Source organism: Trachymyrmex septentrionalis, unplaced genomic scaffold (genome assembly GCF_001594115.1).
Source record: "Trachymyrmex septentrionalis isolate Tsep2-gDNA-1 unplaced genomic scaffold, Tsep1.0 scaffold44, whole genome shotgun sequence".
In the NCBI taxonomy this organism is placed as follows: Eukaryota; Metazoa; Arthropoda; class Insecta; order Hymenoptera; family Formicidae; genus Trachymyrmex; species Trachymyrmex septentrionalis.
Window position 1 is genome coordinate 692,187 of NW_017305611.1, and position 5,572 is coordinate 697,758.

At 32.3% G+C, this 5,572-nt stretch overlaps 1 protein-coding gene across 1 annotated transcript in view; it reads left to right on the forward strand.

Annotated features, from left to right (window-relative positions):
* The first annotated feature begins 4,033 nt into the window (after positions 1-4,033).
* The window catches only part of LOC108751472, a 38,643-nt gene continuing 37,104 nt past the window's right edge, over positions 4,034-5,572 (forward strand). Inside the window, exon 1 of the mRNA XM_018491700.1 lies at positions 4,034-4,108. The gene's annotated coding sequence lies outside the window, so the exon portion shown is untranslated. The remainder of the gene's footprint in view (positions 4,109-5,572) is intronic.

Below are 5,572 nucleotides of genomic sequence, written 5' to 3' on the forward strand. Positions count from 1 at the left end.
GTAAAAGAAAAGATAAGTTGCTGCAATAATTTAAATAGTAAAATATAGAATAACATTTTTAATCTGTCAGTTTTTGGTTAGCCTATTGAAATCATATACTGGCATTGCGGATAGGCTAACGCAACTAAAAATTTGCTCCTACAACTAAAAACTGGTTGCAGCCGATTAAAAGTGCTGTGCTATATCTGACTTATCTAAATTGTTGCAGCAACCAATCTTTTCTTCGAATGTAATTAACAAATAAATTAGATTTTGACATGTGTTTCGATAGATAGACATTTTTTTATTCAATTCGTTTATCGAATTCGAATTTTTTAAAAGTAAAATAAGAAATAACGAATCTGTTAAAAATAGAATTAAGAGTTAATAAGAGTTCAATTAAAATTATATTGATCGAACAAGAATATACGTTAATATTGTTAAAATCCACGCATGCATTTTCTCCACAGCTGTAACGAAATGTCTACTCGAGCGCGCTATCGGTTAAATTGATTTTCATACAATTAACATTTTTAAATCCTACAGCAAAATACACTATCACCTGCCGTCGTGGAAGGACTTCGTACACCTGCCTCAATCGCAAAATATTGTTCAGAAGGCGGGTCTTATTTACTTTAAGCGAATCGATGTCAATCGCTCGCAATGAAAATGTAAGTGCAGCTGTCCTCACTGTGTTGTTTCGGACAATGCTGAGTGTATATGACGCATGATCGCAACATTCGCATTTAATGAATGATAATTTGTGGCAATATGCAGGTATTATATTAAACAAATAGCTTTTTAAAAAAAAAACCTTTTTAAGAATTTTTATTTGAGTTATTATAAGTATGTAAGTTTGTATATTTGAATAATACGTGTGTATATTTTATAAATATTATCTACTAGAAATAATCTATGATTCTCATCAGTCGAATAAAATTTGAAATACAGTTCAATTACCATTCTGATGACGATTTAAATAAAATTATTGACAACATGTCATATGATTTTAAATGCTTATAACATGAACGTGGGAAATCGATCAAGAGTTTAAAATTGGTGAACTCAACCCATTGACAGGATAACAAAGAGTAGTGAAAGAGACGACGAGAAAAGAAACCTTCGTGCAGATGCTACATAAACTCTTTTCAATTCTTAACATTTTTTTTTCCTCGAATTATTTCCAGCCGTATGATTTCCGAACAATTGTCGTTATAATTTCCAGACCCGGCAAAAGAAACGAGGAAAACAGAGATTTTCCATTTTGTATCTCGCTGGAAAAAAAAATTTTCGCACAAACAAGATCCACCTATTGTGTAAAATGAATGCAACGTGTTATTCTTTTGCGAGAAAATCTGTACCTTTTTATTACTAAATAAGAATCAATTAGGTTTTAGATAATCGATTTAATAACAAATAGAACAATATCTTTATAGACTGTTGGATTAGAAAAGAAAGTGACAAAATACATAAATCTTTTTACAGATAAATTTTAAGACTAAATTATTACATGGAACAATTTTAAACTGTATTTTACATTCAAAAATTGTGATTATATTCAGTTCTGTCGTTTCAGAATAGAAATATACGATATCAGAATAAAAACTTCGATAAACTTTGACTTGCTAAAGAATATTCTTTATTTATTCCTTTTTGATCTTATTAATTTTGTTATTAATTTTCTTATATTAATACTATAAATTGTAATATTGTTAATTTTTCAGGAATGTTTGGTTAAAGAGAACAAAATTGTTAAAAATTACGAGTATAACAGATATAAGAAAGATATAATAAAAAAAGTTATTTTTGCCTAATAAATATAAAGTTTGGAGTATAAAAGTTAATTTTAGAAAGATAATTTTTTAATAGTTCGAAGTTTAAATAAAATAAATAATATTTTCAACTCTAGCTAAAATAACTAAGACATTTAAATGCTTTCCTGCGGAAGACTTTTGTCGTCATCTCGTCATGTAGTCGAAGACGAGTGTAACAGTCGATCGCGTGTTAGATGAACGGGTTCTTTGTGTTCATAAACGTTGATGTGGCAAACCGTTTCTAATTACGCGCCTCAACAACATGCGGGGCCTTGTGGTCGCATCTTAATGCAGCAGCGGCTTGTTCCTAAATAACAGGATCATATTAATTACCATGATCCCTCATTGATCTACGTCTTGCATGATCAGTACACAGTGGAGTACATATATAGTATATATGTAGTGCGTTTATGCCTGTTAAGTTCTAAATTCACCAAAATGCCATAATCATTAATGCTCAATATATAAACAATCAATATATAATATGTAACACTAATAAATTTCAAAATGAAAAATGAAATTTTTTAAGATATATATTTAATTTACAACTTGATCGAAAAGAAATAAAACAGATATAAGGTACCTCGGACATGCAAGTAACGCGTGACAGGCATCTTAGAATGCAGCTGTCCCGCATGTATAGATCTATAAATGATCCGATGCGGTTTTGGAACGGTTCCGTGCTATTTTTCACGTCGTGAAACTTTTGCGAAGTTTCGTACGTTTCGATGTCGAATCGATCGATCGGGTTGGTGAAAGAATAATATTTGCTCACCCTGCTCGGATAAACAGATGTCTGAGGAACGCTCTGATGCAATTTCGATGCATGCAGCTTGCTAACACACGAGGACAAGTCCCGTCGAAGCTCGGTATCAATATATAAAATCTTTTTTTTATAGATAAGAGAATATCTCAATCGCAGCTGTTCAATCGCGACGACAAATGACAAAAGTAAATATTTTGATATCATGTAGAATGTAGATCTTAAATTTTTGATTAAATATTTTCTTGATATAATAACTTAAATAGTATATTTTATTTAAAAAAAAATAATAATACATAAACTATTAAATTTTTTATAAAACAACAGATTGATAGCAAAACGGATTTAAAAAATATGTTATTTTATCTGATAGATAAAATCTATGATTTTTTCAGTAAATCATTTTTTATTCATATCAATTGCCCTCTGGCGGAATCCCCGATGTTATGGAAAAAGATGGAAAAAGGAGGATAGAAGAATTTACCCGCATGTTATCAATTTTCAGCTGGCATAAACTACCAGCTGTTACATGCTGTTGGATCTCAATGGTTCGTAATGGATCTGTCAAGAATCTTAGACTAAAAGACCCAGACCGCCAGGTCGAGGACAGGACGAATCTGTCCGAGTAATTGGAGCTTTTGAATGGAAGACGAAGAAAGGAAGTAACGGGTGTCCTTGGCACGTGCCAAGCGCGGGAGTTCACAAAGGACACTCCTTAGGTCGTCTCCTTAGGATCGGTCTTACTGTATTTCTCGCATCTTTTCGGAGCAACGGCCGTGATATTGGCGGTCGCTTGACTTTGAGGCTTTCGTTTATTTGTGGTCGACCATGTCAAAATCTTTTGATACAAAGTGAGTGATTTGTGGTTTTAATGGAACTCTGTTGATATGTTTTAATTCTAAAAATATCAATAATAATATTTTATATATATATGCCAATCGATATCAGGCGGATATAATTTTTAAAAATACCTATTACCGCAATATTTTTTCTCAAAAATAAAGTTATCATAAGCTATCACAAAAGCTTTTAAGTAAACAATTTTATTTATAACAATTCATGATTATTAGTTCAATATTTATTCATCTCGCATTTGAGGATATGAATATACGATCAGACGATCGAGACACCCACCAACATTTTTGACATCATTGGAAGATCATTGGATGTCTGATATTCACCTGGGATTAGAGTGGTCGCGACGTGGTCAAGTAAGGTTTATGGAAGGGGAATACAGTACAAAAAGAACAGAGAAGGACCCTCAATCAGCAGGAGGAACAGGGACAGCGAGCTGGTCTCTCCTGTTCTGTAGGTTCACCTACGGACCCCTTCTACATAAGGCCCCGGTTCTCACCCCACTTCGTCAGTGTAGAGGCGGCCGTTGAAGTGCCACGTTACGGACACCTTAGTGCCTTACGATACTTCGAACGTGTTCTTAACAGTGTAGACAATTGAAAATCGTGTTATGTGGGACATCGTGCTCTCGGAAAAGTGATTCGTTTTTAGTTGCTGTGTCTGATGTTTAGCTGAACTTTCTGGTGCCAAGGACGCAGTGAGTAGTCTATCTCGTTTATATTCTTTTTTTTCATTGTGTAAAGGAGAGATCGTGGGTGCTGACCGGTTTTTCGTGAAGCTCAACGCAGAGATCGAAGTGCGATACTCGAGAGTTAGTTGGAGAAAGGAATGCATCCTCGATAGAATGCGAAGAGAATATATTTAAAAATTTCGTGCTTCTTTTGCCCGGCAAAATATTTTTTATACATTTAATTGTTCTTGTCTTTAATTAATAATAACTTATAACTTAGGTTTAATTGACAGTCATATTTTTCTTAAAATTTTAAATAACATTTGTTATATTATTATAACTATGTTATTTTGATAAATTTGCAAACTCTTTTTTTGCAAAATTTTTTATTAAATCTCGAATACAATTTCTTTAAAAATGCCTAAAATTATGAATTAAGAAACATCAAGGAATTAAATAAAAAATTGTATTTATAAATTAATTATACATTTTTATTTTAGTCAAGAATTTAGTTCCTGATTTAACTACTAAGATAATCAATATTAATAAACTTAATAAATATTTAATAAATTTGGTCTTTAATTGCAAATGTATAATCATCGAGATTAGTTGATAAAAATTTCTATATTCATTACTAAACAATACGATAAATGAATATATTTAATATAAAAGATTTTGAGTAACTAAGTTAACAAAAATGTATAATTTTTTAATCCAAACCTAACTATGTACAATAAAACTTTTTAAATTTCGTAGATTGATTCACATTTTTATGTGACATTATCCAATTAAATGTTAATTTTTGTCAGAGAAGTAGAAATTTGAAATAAATTGGGAGGATGCATTTTTGAAGATTCATGTGACTGTCATAATGTCTCCAGAGATATGTTTCAAAACGTCAGAAAATCGCACTTTACTTCCACGTTGCCAGAAATCTCATGACTCTTCTATTCGAGGGAGTAAACGATGGCGTAATTGCTCGACGGTTGTGCCTTGTTCATGTCAGATCTGAAAGTTACCGGCGAAACAATGGCGCCTGCCTGCTTGTACATTACAGCTATTATGTATGGTTAAGAGGGGTGCGCTTTTTTCTTTTTTTTGCGCACTCTCTCTTTCACGAGTCTCTCTCTATCCCTTTCTGGACTATGCCCTCTTTTATCTGTCATATTAATCCGTCTCGGTGCGCGATTGTTTAACACTTTCCCAGGCGGAATACCTAGGGATTCCCTCTTATGTAAATCACCCTTTCTTTTCTTTCGGATTTTTACGGATCACTGATCGAACGTATCTATCATCACGATTCATCTATCGAGAATATCGAGATTCGTACTTTTAGAAGCAAACAGAGGATAAATTATTAATGAGTTGGAAGCAATATCAATTATCCCATCGACACGACAATCATTAATCGGAATTAGTACAATTTATCTAAGGCGTGACTGATTTATATTTCTGTCTATATATATATATATATATCTACATATATATATA